The 15,243-nt window shown below is 41.1% G+C and overlaps 1 protein-coding gene across 5 annotated transcripts in view; it reads left to right on the top strand.

Annotated features, from left to right (window-relative positions):
* The window catches only part of LOC135100577 (adipokinetic hormone/corazonin-related peptide receptor variant I-like), a 382,588-nt gene extending 380,374 nt beyond the window's left edge, over positions 1–2,214 (top strand). For all 5 annotated transcript variants that reach the window (XM_064003596.1, XM_064003594.1, XM_064003598.1 and 2 more), the window contains one exon: positions 1–2,214. This exon is cut by the window's left edge. The gene's annotated coding sequence lies outside the window, so the exon portion shown is untranslated.
* Positions 2,215–15,243: the final 13,029 nt, after the last annotated feature.

A 15,243-nucleotide genomic window follows, 5' to 3' on the forward strand; every position in this document is an offset into this window, starting at 1 on the left:
AACTTACAGTTCACTGTCGATGTACCTTCTCTACTCAATGAGATGGAGAGAAGAAAAGGACGGAAACTGGACAAAAATCTTCTCTTCTCTGCCTCGTATTTCCCAACAGATTTCCTTTTATGACGTAACCCCCGCCCCCGAGAGAAAAAAGCTTAGAATCTTTCATAATAATAAAAAAATAAATAAAGTCCTATTGTATAATAAAGGCAAACCAAGCCAAAAAAAAATTCAGTTTAATCCTTGATATTATATGACTATTTTGTCGCCGCGGTCTTAAACAATTTACGTAGGTGTGGAATAAGAGACAGACTCTTTAGACTCACCAGTGGGAGGGAAGGACTGAGGGAAGCTTAACTTGAAATGAGCAGTGCGTAGCCGTGGGACATTTAGGAGGGAAGGAGTAGATTAAGGTGGAAGAAAGTGATGAGCGTCAGACGTGAAGATTTTGGAGGAAGATGGCTGGAATGATGAAGAGGGACCTGGAAAATGAACAGTTCATAGTCATTAAAGAGAACGGAAAGGTTTACGGTTGATGGAGAGAGAGAGAGAGAGAGAGAGAGAGAGAGAGAGAGAGAGAGAGAGAGAGAGAGAGAGAGAGAGAGAGAGAGAGAGAGAGAGAAATTACGTATCTGCTTTTGAACCTTGAATACCAGCGAAAGAAATGCCACGCCAGCGTTATGTCAAGTTAGATGGACTCTTCTTTTATAAATGAAAAACCTGTTGAAAATTATTGACGGTACCAATTTGAAGATTAAATTTCCTGAACGTGAGACAAGAGTGCTGTCGCCTGTGTGTCTGCCTGTCAGTTATCTGGCGGCACAGACGCAAGGAGAAAAGACTGCCGCCCTCTCGTGAGTTAGTGGCGTCTTGGGAATGAGAAAACCTGCTTATTTGTAGCTTGCTGTATTGCTGGTGGTATTTTTCGAAGGGTTTGTGTGTAAACGTGTTTGGTTTTTAGATATTTGTATTTCTTACCTTGTTCTTATACGTGATAGGAAGGAAGAGGAGGAGGAGGAGGAGGAGGAGGAGGAATAACTACAGGAGGGAGACAAGGAGAAGGAAGAAAAGGAGTAGCAAAGAAAGGAAGAGGAATTCGAAGCCTGTGACTCAGATTTCACAAGCAACATTTTTTTTTTTTTTTTTTTTTTTACCAAGGAACCACATTATCACACCCACCACCCGCAGTATTGCCGCTCATGTCTCCTCCCAGCCCGCCAAGTTTGCTGCTCGTATGCACAAATTCAGATGCCTGTTGACGTGTCACACTTCCTTCCTTTAACTTGAGCGTTCCCCTTAATCATAACTCCTCTAGTTTACCGATACTCTCCTTGCAAAGCCTGGCAAATGAAGTATCAGAAGATATATTGGAGTTAAATCAATCTGAGGAGTGTGATAGGTTTCTTAGCTTCTGAATAAGGACCATATTCTGAAACACTTTTGCGCCACACCTCCATCATTTCAAAAGGGTTTAGTTGAAGCTGCACGAGTTTTCAAGTGATCCTTGTTAATCATCTCTGTGGCCTTTGAGAATAATGGTGGTGAGAGGGCAGAGCGTTTCACAATACGGACCTATGAGTGTATCACCACCACCACCACCACCACCACCAGTTCACCTCCGTTGATTTTTAAATGATATTCACATCCTTTCATCGTGGCTTCTCAATTACTTATATATTTGTTAGCACGCGCCTTTTTATCTGGCAGTTTGTCGCTTTAATACCAATATGTGTGTGTGTGTGTGTGTGTGTGTGTGTGTGTGTGTGTGTGCGCCAACCTTTTCCGTGTTCATTGTGGTACGGCTTGTTAATTACTCAGCCATTATCTGCATATTTATGACTGTTCACCGCCATCACGTCACTCGGCACTCGTTAGCCGTGTAGTTATCACCCCGTTGTGTCACCCCCGCCACCTCATCACCCCCCGTCATCCCCCATCATCCCATCAGCCGTCATTGTCACCATCGTGGTCCATTGTGTCATCCTCGCCATTCTAATTATTGTCATGTTCAGCTTCATCAGTATACCGTCAGCCTCTATTTTGCCCTTAAATTTTTGCTTCAGGGTTCATTTTGCCCGCTGCCTGTTGTTGATATACATACATGATTGCGTAATGTTAAGAGGAAGTGATGCATGTGTTCTCCCTGTTTTTTTGTCTCGCATTTGTACCACCAATAATTGCTGTATTTTGTCAAATTACAAGGAATTATATTTTTCACCGGCGTTTTATTTCCACCCACGCCCCTTTACGTAGTGCATAAGTATTTAAGGACACAAAGGAAACTACAACACGCCAGTAAGTCTACACGGGGAAGTCCTTATAATTATGTAATAGTAGCATGTCTCAATAGGGAAGTGCTGGACAGTTTGCCCTCCGAACACTTCCCCTTCCAGACACTTCATGTAGTCTCTCTTTATTTATTAATCTACGCAAACAGAACCTACACCAGTAATAGCAAAGATAGCAATAAATAGTGATTACAGGTGTCAAGGTAACAATGACATTTCCATCTTGAGTGCCACGCATTGTCCCCGCTGATGTGTGGCGTCTGTGGAAGATCAACATCGAAGGTGAGAGAATGTATGGTCAAATTCACTGAAGTTGGTAAGTCTTCCCCTCACATTAGTGGTTGTCTTTGTCCTTTGTGGTGGTGTGAGTCAGTGCCCGCCGCCCCAAACCTTATACCTACGTGGCTGCTGCTAGCTTTCAAGGGCAGAGAGAGAGAGAGAGAGAGAGAGAGAGAGAGAGATTCAAGTTATTCACATATCTATTTCCGTCTCTTCACTAAGCACCACTGTACAGCTGACACATTCACTTCACCTGCAACCTAAACTTTACAGAGGAGCGACTGTCACACGGGAAAGCTGAAAGAAACTACACGAGCATTTCATGGAGGAAGGTTGGAGGAGGGAAATGGAGTCGCGTTGCCCGAAACAGTGTATGAAACATTTAACTCGCGTGAAAAGATCCCTCTGCCTCTAGTGTGTTGTTTCCAGTTTGTGTGAGTCATTCTTTTCCTAGTGTCATGATCGCTGTCTGTCCCTGTCAATTTATTCGCTCTATTCTCTCAGCTGAACTATTTTCTAAGGTAACGGAGATAATACACTGGTGTCTCATGAATGTTTTTCCTGCCAGTAATTCAGTATCTATGATAAACTAAGAAAAAAAAAACATGAAAACATTCTTGAAAATCCCAACATCTTCCACTGAACCCTGTTGAAAGTAGTCAAAATGAGCACTAAAACGTTTAAAAATATGGATCTTTGTCTCACGTGCGCCAGTCTCACATTGATAAGGTATAGCATTTACATTTTCATCTCTGCCGTATTTGAGATTCACTAGCTCGTGAGTAAGTTGCTGTAATGGAGCCTGCGTTTCCTGGCCGACTGTTACAAATGGCAAGTCTTTCATCAGACGTTCTTTCTCACTCATAATTTTAAGGGAAGTGAATTATCCTCTTCATTACACGAAAATGTTGAGGACAGCGACTGTTGGAGAGACAGACACAGCAGCGGGATCAACGTGGACATTCTCTCTCTCTCTCTCTCTCTCTCTCTCTCTCTCTCTCTCTCTCTCTCTCTCTCTCTCTCTCTCTCTCTCTCTCTATATATATATATATATATATATATATATATATATATATATATATATATATATATATATAGATAGATAGATAGATAGATAGATAGATAGATAGATAGATAGATAGATAGATAGATAGATAGATAGATAAATAGATAGATAGATAGATAGATAGATAGATTTTTTTTTTTACAGGTACATATGAAGTTTAGACGTGGCACGTGGCAATGGTTCGCACAGCCACGCAGGGATCACATTCGCACAATATCATGAGGTAACACAGACTTTTCTCGTAACTAATTCTATACACCAGAAAACGTCAAGAACATTACTGTGTCTATAAACCGTAATTTTTATTCCCCCGGCAAAGCTTCGGGAGGGACGTGAGTCACAGTGCGTGCGACATACAGCTAAATAATTTAGCTATTTGGCGGCGGCACCTGACGGCAAGGAGACCAGGCGGCGGTGGCGGTGGCGGAGGCGATGGTGCGTTGCGGTCCTGATGGCGAGTTATGACTCAATTCCTCGCTAACGAGCCTCGCTTGACAAACACATCACGCGGCAGTGCATCATCAAGTCATCGGGGGACGATGTGTGTGCCGCGGGAGAGGTAAGGCAGGGAGGAAGAAGCTGAAGTAACGTAAATTCAATCCGAATTGAAGTCTGAAGCATTTGAATCACCTGCGTCTAAACAATGAGTCCCGTAAGCACTGCATAAAACAGACGGCTGCTGGCTGCTGGAGGGGAAACAGGCATGAGGTGGTTGTGTGTGTGTGCATGTGCCTGATCTGCATCCGTGACCTTGTCAAGGTGAGCAACTGCATCAGGTGTGGTGGTGGTGTGGGGAGCATTACTAAATATGTGGCGGTGGTGGTGATGGTCCTGGTTGGAGAATAGGCAGTGAATAGCATACAGGAAGAGGTGGTGGTGGTGGTGTTGACGGTGGTGTAGGTGACGGTGGTGGAAAGTACTATAAACAGCACTGTCCTCCTTTATTTTCTTGGATTCTGTTTTGAAATCTAATGGTAATTTTCTGTTAGTCACCGAACGTATATGTGTCGAAAAGAGAGGCGTGTAGTCACTGTTTACACTCCTTGTTGAATTCCTTTTTATTGTTTTATTGATTTTGGTGATTTTCATATCTTGACAGGTGTGAAAATGAAATAACTTAGCATTTTACCAGTGACGCCCATTACGGTTATTGACACACGCTAATGAGTTTAACGTCGCTGATCATTAAATATCTCAGATGCAAACATTTACTTTTGATTTTTGTGTGACTGTCCTGACACGTGCAGGTTTGGTGGCGCGACGCAGATATGTCGGAATATATCACGTAATATAATAAGGCTTGAGGGTAACATAAAATATATCTTATAAGAGAACAAAGTGTCATGAAACGCGATTCAGGGCACGCACTTCATCACATCAGGCGTCACATTTCTTGGGGACAAACAACAGATAGAAAGACAGAAACAGATCATTCATTCACCACAACACAAAGCACACAGCATAATAATAATAAAAAAATATAAAAAAATCGCATGCTTCAACAAATTGTTCCTACACTAAACACATTAGACACAAATAAAACATTAAAAACGTACAACACACACACACACACACACACACACACACACACACACACACATTGTACATATGACTGAGGCCGGAATACTCTCTCTCTCTCTCTCTCTCTCTCTCTCTCTCTCTCTCTCTCTCTCTCTCTCTCTCTCTCTCTCTCTCTCTCTCTCTCTCTCTCTGTCTCTCTCTCTCTCTCTCTCTCTCTCTCTCTGGATACACTTCGTGCCACACCTTAACACATTTTGCATTTATATTACAACACGTGCACGTCGGTTCTCCAACAGAAGCGCCCGAGGAATATTAGAGGGAGTGTCATTAGGGACAAGACAAAGAACTCAATCACACAGGTCGCGCCTCCACCAAAGCTGCTCACAACTCAGAGCGGCGTAGGCTTGTTTTATGATGCCTCCAGGATTTTGCTTTTCCAGTACAAACTTCTGGAACCGCTGTCGTTTGTTTACCTCCAGGGTCGGATTGTTTTTTTTTTTTTTCCAAGTGCATCTGTTGTTCGGGATTTGATGATTTTTTTTTTCTTTTCTTATTGTGATGTGTATAGTGCGTGTCTGTTTGTCTCCGTTTCTGTCGCCTCGCTTGTGCCTTTCCCTCTCTCTCTCTCTCTCTCTCTCTCTCTCTCTCTCTCTCTCTCTCTCTCTCTCTCTCTCTCTCTCTCTCTCTCTCTCTCTCTCTCTCTTGTGTCGTATTACGTCTAATTCTATTTGTATATATTTTTCCCTTGAGATTTTACCATTTCGTAAGTACATATCTCTTCCTTAGCCGCGCACATGTTAATGGTCAAGATTCTCTCTCTCTCTCTCTCTCTCTCTCTCTCTCTCTCTCTCTCTCTCTCTCTCTCTCTCTCTCTCTCTCTCTCTGTGGGAGAATTCGAAAGGAAGAAGGAAATGAAAGAAAATTTAGGAACTTAGAAAGACATTACTCATGAAGTTACTGCAAGAGAAGGAGGAGGAAGAGGAGAACGTGACAACCTGTGACTAGGATGCCGAAATACGTGGTGCTTACCCAATTAGACAAAATCGCTCTCCCACATTTTACTTAAGAAATTTTTACGGGTTGAGACGAATGAGAAAAGGAAAGGGAGAAGTAAAATGATGGCTCGTCTGTGGAAGTGGAGGACGTGGGAAGCTGATGGTAGGATTGCCACTAACTTCCAGCAAGTCAAAAAAAAATAAGAAAAGAAAAGAAATCCATAACTACGTGCACAGTTAACGAGATAAGTGTGTCGTTGTCGGCGGTGGAAAGCTGTCAACATAAATTGTTATTTTTTCCCCTTACTCCAACTATGATTTCTTCTGATTTCTGTGCGTAGTGTGTATAATGCGTATTCTCCGTAGCGTCTTCTTCCCGTCCACTGCTAGCGTCCAGGCAGCATTGACACACAGCAAAGTGGTTGAAGTTTCCCTGGATGCTGGATTAAAGGTGGATGATAATTTACAAGTGTACTGGAGGAGTTCAGAGTAAATCGAGCGTATTTTTAGTTTTTTTTTTTTTTTTTTTTTTTTTTTGTAAGTCCTTGGCGGTGAAGGTAATGGGATCGCTTCGTGGAGTTCCTGGTATCCAGATGTAAAGTTTGTGTGTAAGGATTACGAAAGAAGCTTGCCGTGGTGGTGGTCGTTATTGTAGATGTGTACCAGTGGAAGCAAGAAATTAAATATTATATATCACATTATAAAACTCGTATAGACAAACCTAGGTACTTACTAAACTATTAAATGTGTAAAATGTAAGGTATGTGAGTAAAATTTACGAGAGTAGCTGTGGTGGTGTTCGTTATCGTAGTTTTGTGTTACTGGAATCGAGAAATTAAATGTTAGGTATCCGTGATGATGCTTAAACTCGTATAGACTTTCAAAGTTACCCACTAAACTATGAAATGTAAAGTTTGTGTACGGGAATTACGAAGATAGCAGCTACCTACTCATTATTATAATTTTGTACCACTGGAACTTAGAATTTAAAAGGTAGGGATCCGTGACCATTCCCAGACTCGTATAGACTAATATAGGCACCTACTAAATTAATAAATGTGTAAAGAAAATTAAGTGTAGATTGTATTGCTTCGCCATTAACGATGTCATTTCATTCCCTCAACGTGCTCATCACCTCCACCTCCTTTGAACACACCTGATTACCCATCTGTCACACCCGCTTCTTCTTTTCCTTTTTCTCTTTCATCTCTATGACCTTTAAAGTCTAGCACATTTAACGTGCGGTTCTTGCCATTCACTCACGCACTCAGCTCCAAAAGAAAGCAGGTGACACTTCCTTAAGGCGAGATGGGATCCACAGTCCATGGACTCATTCCTTCCAGACGTGACATCACTAACGGGAATGAGCGTGCAAGACGGAGAACGGTCTCTAAATTAGAATGTCCTCGCGTGAAGAGTGGCGAAAAAAAGGTTTTGCAGATACAGGAGGGCAGTAGGACACAGCAGTAACACAGAAGCAAGGAAGAGTATAAAAGAAAAGGCGAAATATATTAAGTGTTGAGAAGTTAGAAACATAATTACAAGATAACAGAGAATAAGAATAGGCCAGAATAAAAAGATAACTAATTAAGAGCGCAAGGTTGCAGGAAATAGCTTAAGACCGATGATACAATTGACGATGAAGAAATATTAATTAAGGAAGGAAACAGGAGCTGTATATCCGAATCGTCTGCAGGGAAATTAGAGCAAGACAGAGGAAGCGAGACAGCAGAGGCGAATCAGGAGGCAGGGTAATGGAGCGTGAAGGGAGGACAAATTCAGCAGTGGGTGAGCCGGACTGCCAGGGTGGGATGCGGGAGAGAGTCGGAAGGGAGCGGAACAGGGAGAACAAAGTAGTAGGCTATGAAAAAAAAACATATACATTTGAGACTAACTTACCTGAAAGAGAATGGAATGGACAAATAGATGGACAGACGGACACAAAGTCAAGACTAGATTATCATCGTGATCACTCTCAGCCGTATAGTGAAGCAAAACTATTAAGGACAAAGAGAAAACGGGGGGAAGGAGGGGGAGGGTAATATTTAAGAGGAAAAAAAAATTACCTAAAACTAAAGGGAACAGACAGACAGGTAAACAGACGGACACACAGACATGAATATAATTATCGTAACCATTTTCAGCCGTATAATGAAGCAAAATGATTAAGGATAAAAAAGAAAACGGGAGAGGACGGCAGAGGAAAGATGATATTTTAGGAGTAACTTACCTAAAAGCGAAGGGAACAAAGAGACGGACACACAGTCATGAATAAAGTTATCGCGACCATTTTCAGCCGCATAATGAAGCAAAATGACTTAGGACAAAGGAGAGGAAACAAGGGAGGACGGCGGTGGAAAGGATGATCCCAAACGAGATTAGAATGAGCAGAAAAAAAGAAAGATAATCGTTAATACCTCAGCAATGATTGAGACTGAAATGAGTCACTCTCAGTTAGGAAGATATTGTTCCTGATGATAAATCCAACTTTCGATCCTTACTGGAAAGGTGATTGTCTTCCCCGTGCACAGTTCTGAGAAAGCGCCTAGGTTCCTGAAGTCGTTTTGTAATTCTATGTTAGTACAGTATGAGCGCAATATTAACTCTTAGACTACTGTAGTTTCGCTTCATACTGAATCACTTATGGTTGTGTAAGTGAAGGTTCGGAGAAGTATCACTCAAAGCAAAATTAAAGAAACATTCCGAATATTAAACTGTCTATAGTTTTGTTGTTGCTGTCTAATTACATTCAAATAGTCTCTGATTAATTCACGCATCAAGCTTCACTGTCATATCAGTAAAGAGTTACTGTGGCAGCTACCGACAGAAGCCGAGTGTTGGCGAGCAGTTCCTGGAAGAGGCAGGGAAGAGGTGGTTGACTGTACGAAGGTCTCACCGCTTTAGAAGACCAATGAAACAAATGCACACTGAGAATTTTTTCTTCACACTTTTAGTTCACGCCAATGTTCTCACAGGCTGTAATACGAGTCTCTTGTGTCACATTGTATCACTCGGCGCGTCCATTGCCTTAATGAGCGACGCGACGACAATTTTATGAGATATTTCACATCAACACGCAGAGGAGAGCTAGAAAACGAGGTCAGCATGATTACGTCCAATAATATCCAATAATATCGGATATCTGAATACGATGATACGATTATTAATGTGCGAGTATTAAAACTACCTGCGATCACACGCTAACGAGACGCTGCCTAGGGATTCCCATCAGCAGGCTGCGCGCGTCAGTCGCTGCCCCATTACTGAGTCATCACCTGCACGGCCGCCGCTGCTGCCTTGATGAGCCCCATTACTGCCGCCATGACAACTGGAGACTGAGATATTGAGATATTACAGGAACAAATTGATCAATGATGTGCCTGCAAGTCTGGAGGTATTAGATAATAAACAGATTTGACAAATTTGCTTGTAAAATGGAGAATATTGTTTTATGGCTTCTGTTAGTGCCGCTATGCAGTTGAGATACTGTACTGAGGTATTACAAGAACTAATTGATCAGTGATGTGCTCAAAGCCCCGGAAGCATTAGGTATTAGACGGATATGACATAAATGTGCTTGTAATATGAGGAGAATATTGTTTTATTACTTCTTTTATTGCCGACATGTCAACTTAGACTGAAATAATATATATGAAGATGTTGACTAATGATGTGCGTGCAGGGGTGGAAGCATTAAGTGGCACGTAGAACTGAAATAAATGTGCTTGTAAGTTGAAAGAATAAAATATTGGTTTATGACTTTTAATATGTGAGCAAAATGATTAATGACGCGATTGCATACCTGGAATCATTAGATAAAACGTAGCACTGAAATAAACTTTTGTAAAATCACAAAAGAAAAATATTAATTTGACTTTTATTACAACAGCAGTAGCAAAAAGGAACTGAAACATTATATGAACAAATTGAGTAAGGATGTGGTCTCATTGCTGAAAAACATTAGATCACATGAAGCACTAAGGTAAACTTGTAAATTGAGAGAAAATAATATTGGTTTATGATTAAAAAGAATAAAGAAAAAGAAATTTCACATGAATAAATTAGTTGATGAAATAGTTACATGTCCAGAAGCATTAGGTAACATGTAGCACTGAAATACACTGACTTGTAAACTGAGAAAAAAATATCGGTTTATGACTTGTTACGTCAGCAATAGTAAAAGGGAACCATTGTATGACGAAGTTGATTAATGATGCTCTTACATGGCCGGAGGCATTGGGTAACGTGTTGCACTGAAATAAACTACTTGTGAATTGAGAAAGAAAAATATAGGTTTGTGACTTTTATTACCACAGCAATAGTAAAGGGCGACCGAAATATTATATTATCATACAGATTAATGGTATGGTGCACGTCCGGAAGCATTATGTTACCCACGGCATTGAAATAAACTTACTGATAATACGAGAAAGAAATTGTAAATATGAATTCAATGAAGGGAAATGAAAACTGAAATATAATACAATGAATTAATCCATCATAGGAATTCCAGGAGAATTACTTAACACGCGATGCTTTGACAAACTTACTAGAAAAAATGAGACAAAATATTCTTTTACGTCTTCTTTTAGTTCAATGACGGCAACTGGAAACGGAAACATTAAGCAAAGAACAAATTAATCATTGGTGTGTGCTTGCCTCCATCCATCATCGCATGTCCGGGATCAGTAAAAAATACACAGCGCTGTGACAAAACTTGCTGGTGAAACCGACTGTATTGGTGAGAGACAGAGATAGAAAAACACACATGCAGACAAAGGCAATTTATGTAACAAGAATAAAACGGATATAATTACTGTGTAGTCGAGGTAATGGACAGAGAGAGAGAGAGAGAGAGAGAGAGAGAGAGAGAGAGAGAGAGAGAGAGAGAGAGAGAGAATGTGTATTACTTTCCTCATCATATTATTATCTGTTGTAGTTTTAATAGTCCTCTCTCTCTCTCTCTCTCTCTCTCTCTCTCTCTCTCTCTCTCTCTCTCTCTCTCTCTCTCTCTCTCTCTCTCTCTCTCTCTCTCTCGTCATTGTGTGTGTACGAGAGAGATACAGATAGCTAAACTATATAGAAAAAAATACATCTGTAAAGACTATATTCGAGAGAGAGAGAGAGAGAGAGAGAGAGAGAGAGAGAGAGAGAGAGAGAGAGAGAGAGAGAGAGAGAGAGAGAGAGAGAGAGAGAGAGAGAGAAAGAGAGCAGATACATCATGAGGCGAGCCAATCAGCAGCAGGGGTCAGCCTCGTCAGCTGCCGTCAAGGTCGTCAGGTCAGCAGGAATCACTCGAGCGTACAGAAATAGTGGTCGTGATATCCCTTTTCTGTCGTTTTATCCAGCTTTTTCCTCTCTCTCTCTCTCTCTCTCTCTCTCTCTCTCTCTCTCTCTCTCTCTCTCTCTCTCTCTCTCTCTCTCTCTCTCTCTCTCTCTCTCTCTCCCCAGTGGTAGTAGGAGAGTATTAATTAAAAGCAGTAAATAAGTAGCGTCCTGTCCTGATTTCTACATATATTTTTTTATTAAATTTCTCTTGAACGAGTCATATGATGAAAGAGTACGGGGCTTCATTACTTCCGTGGCTCTGTATGTATGTCTGTGTGAGTGCTTGTCTTCCTCTCTATCTGTTGGTTTGTCTGTGTGTTCGTCCGAGTTTGTGTGTGTGTTTCTTTGTGCGTTTGTCTGCCTCTCTTGGTGTCTTTATCTGCGTGTCTTTTATCCCGGGTCTTTATGTTTTTGTCTTTCTTTCCTTCTCTGTATGTCTATGTATATGTATGTGTGACTGTCTGTCTGTTTGTCTATCGGTCTATCAGTTTATTCACGAGTTTGATGGTGCTTCTGCTTGTCAGTCAGTCTGTCTATGGGAACGTCTGCAGATATGTATGTATGTGTGTATATATCTGGTGTTGCACCCTCCTCGTCTCTGTATAAAATTATCTTTAAAAAATTCATGTGAAGGAAAAAAAAAAAAAACAGCCTACAGTGTGTATTTTTCATAAGTTTCCTTCATCCAGGACACAATTAACCTGGATTTATGCCCTTAGTCTGTTTCTAATTTAACATTCTCTCTTGCTTTGAACGTTGCTCTACGCGGCGGTGATTCTGGCATCAACTTCACGTCCTCATCACGCGGCACTGACATCAACTTCACGTACTCTCGATGCGGCACTGACATCAACTTCACGTACTCTTGATCACATCAGTGGTAGTCTTGACTCGGTAATAACAACTTTACTCCCCTAACGCGGTGGTGATATCAACAGAGAGATTAAAAAAGTAACAATAATTACATTAGGAAAAAAAAATGACAAGTGTGAGCGAAGAGGAGAATGGATATAAAAGAAAGAGGCGGGTGAAGTTACAAACCTTAGCGAGATTTAGTAAGGCGGACGTCAAGAGGTTATGAGAATTCCTTAAAGGAAAAAGAAAATAGTAAAAGAAGAGGTGGGTGAAGTACCGCGCGTATGGGGAGACTTGGAAAGGCTGCCCCGGGAGTCAAAACACTGAATACCACTGATGGAAAAAAGTGAAGTATTGAGGCAGACTGGAGACACTCATCAATTCTGGCACTTAATCCTCCTGCCTCGATTTCTCTGTGTTCCTCGCTTCTTGATCCTTCTCCTCTCGTCCTTCGTCTCTCTCTCTCTCTCTCTCTCTCTCTCTCTCTCTCTCTCTCTCTCTCTCTCTCTCTCTCTCTCTCTCTCTCTCTCTCTCTCTCTCGTTAGTTCATTAGATAGATAGTTGGCCAGTGTGTGTGTGTGTGTGTGTGTGTGTGTGTGTGTGTGTGTATTTGCTCCAGTTACGTGTTTTTTTTTTTAATCTTATTGTATGTTTGTTTTGTTGTATTCGTGCATGTCATTGTCTGTCCATCTGTCTATTTGTTTGTTTGTGTATTTGTACCTGATTATCTCTCTATTACACACACACACACACACACACACACACACACACACACACACACACACAGAGAGAGAGAGAGAGAGAGAGAGAGCTCACAGAGGAATAATTATCAGGTTTAATTAGGAAATCAGTTTTCCCGTGGGGTTCCTCGCAAGACAGTGTATCTCATTAACAGAAACGAGAGAGAGAGAGAGAGAGAGAGAGAGAGAGAGAGAGAGAGAGAGAGAGAGAGAGAGAGAGAGAGAGAGAGAAATTAGGATTACCTACTCCATCAATCTCCACCCCTTTCACCAATACTGCCACCACCGCCATCCACCCCTTTCACCAATACTGCCACCACCGCCAACAACAGTTTCTCTTCTGTTTTTCATCCTTTCACCTTCTCTCTCTCTCTCTCTCTCTCTCTCTCTCTCTCTCTCTCTCTCTCTCTCTCTCTCTCTCTCTCTCTCTCTCTCTCTCTCTCTCTTCCCTATACTTACTGACAGACACCTTTCCTTCTTACCAGGAATTTCACAGCCTTTTTCCCCTCCCTGTATTACTCCGCCTTTCATTCCTACTGTTGCACGTTCTTAGCAAAGCTCTGGAGAATTCATTGGCTTGTTCATTCATAAAAAAAAGATAGTAGAAGGTAAATTTTGCTTTATTTAAGTTTAAGAAGAATTATGTAAGAGGCTGTTTAAAAGTTGGAAATGGTTATGAAAATTATTTACTAGTGAAAGTGTTGGCATTACTTCCTTGTTTATTGGATTTTGTACTGTACGTCTCCCATGAGATATTTTCCTCCAGGCTCTCGTAAGGTGGAAGTGGAGGACGTATCTGGGTCACAGTCTTAGAGGAACACAGTAATTACTTCTCTGTACACGTCAACACATTTCCAGAGACTCTTGTAATACCGGAGATTGTATCAGAGTCCTGTGCGCTGTGTATTATTATTACGGCTGATGTTGTGTAATAATTGTTCAGTAAACTTATTCACGTAGCAAAGTCCAAGGTTATTTACGTGGTGATGCTTTTTACTGTGATTTTCTTTTCATTTCTCAATATAAATGCTCTTCAGGGATTTGCATTTCAGTGGGCGTTTTTTTTCTTCCTTTTTGTTATCCTTGGCCAGTGCCCCTCTTACATAAAATATATATTAGCTCGAGAAATCTTCAATACGTAAATGACACGTAATCCTCCTCGCGTGAGCCTTGCCGTGACCTCTACTCAGCGCAGTGTGTCGTCCCTCCACGTCTCAGGTGGTGTGAGTGGACAGACAGCTCGTATCCCAATCACCCGGAGCGTCAATACCAGGGTTGTGTTCACGGTTAATTCTCAAACCATCGCGCTTTGAGCTAATGATCGAGTTAGTCTATGATTGCTCGCACTTGGAATGTTTACAGTTCAATTGTTTTTTTTTTTTTTTTGCTATTTTAACATTCCTTAATGACCTCCAGGAACTTTGATATGACTAATGATTTTGTTGATGATATCAGATTTTTCGCCCTGTTGAATTTTTTTTTATTTCTGTGTTCTTGGGCTGTAGTGCCTTTAGGCAGTTCTGCTTTTGGAGGCTTAGGTGGTTTGCCCTTTCCATTTTTTCAAGGCTCAGATGTTCGGTTCTCGTTTGTAGTGACGCAGGCAGGAATTTTTTAGTAACTCCTTTGCAGAGGTTACGTGTATATATATATATATATATATATATATATATATATATATATATATATATATATATATATATATATATATATATATATATATATATATATATATATATATATATATATATATATATATATATATATTCTCTAAAAGAATCTTAATTTTATTGCGATGTTTCTTAACGCCTCCCGCATATCAGAGCCTGCAGAACGGATTCACCCAGCAATGTGTCCATTAAGTTAACGACACAAGATTTTCGTGCGAAGGATGTACATCTTATTAAACGATGTCATCCAGTAGAACTTTTCAAACAATACTGAATTTTCGCGAAGTATTTTGCTGCCATGCTCGCGTTGCCTCGTCCTCTGACGTTCCCATCATTGCTTAAGCTTTCTAATTGGAGGAGATAGTGTTTACCTATCATGCTGCTTCAAACGTGCAGTGTTCGGCGGCGCGAGGTGGAGAGCGGGGCGTGTCTGGCCAGGTGGAGGTCATTATTCTGCAGGGACGCGCCGCTGAGTCTTCTGGGACGCCAATAATTATGCTGGCGACG

The sequence above is a fragment of the Scylla paramamosain genome, chromosome 5 (assembly GCF_035594125.1).
Source record: "Scylla paramamosain isolate STU-SP2022 chromosome 5, ASM3559412v1, whole genome shotgun sequence".
NCBI lineage: Eukaryota > Metazoa > Arthropoda > Malacostraca > Decapoda > Portunidae > Scylla > Scylla paramamosain.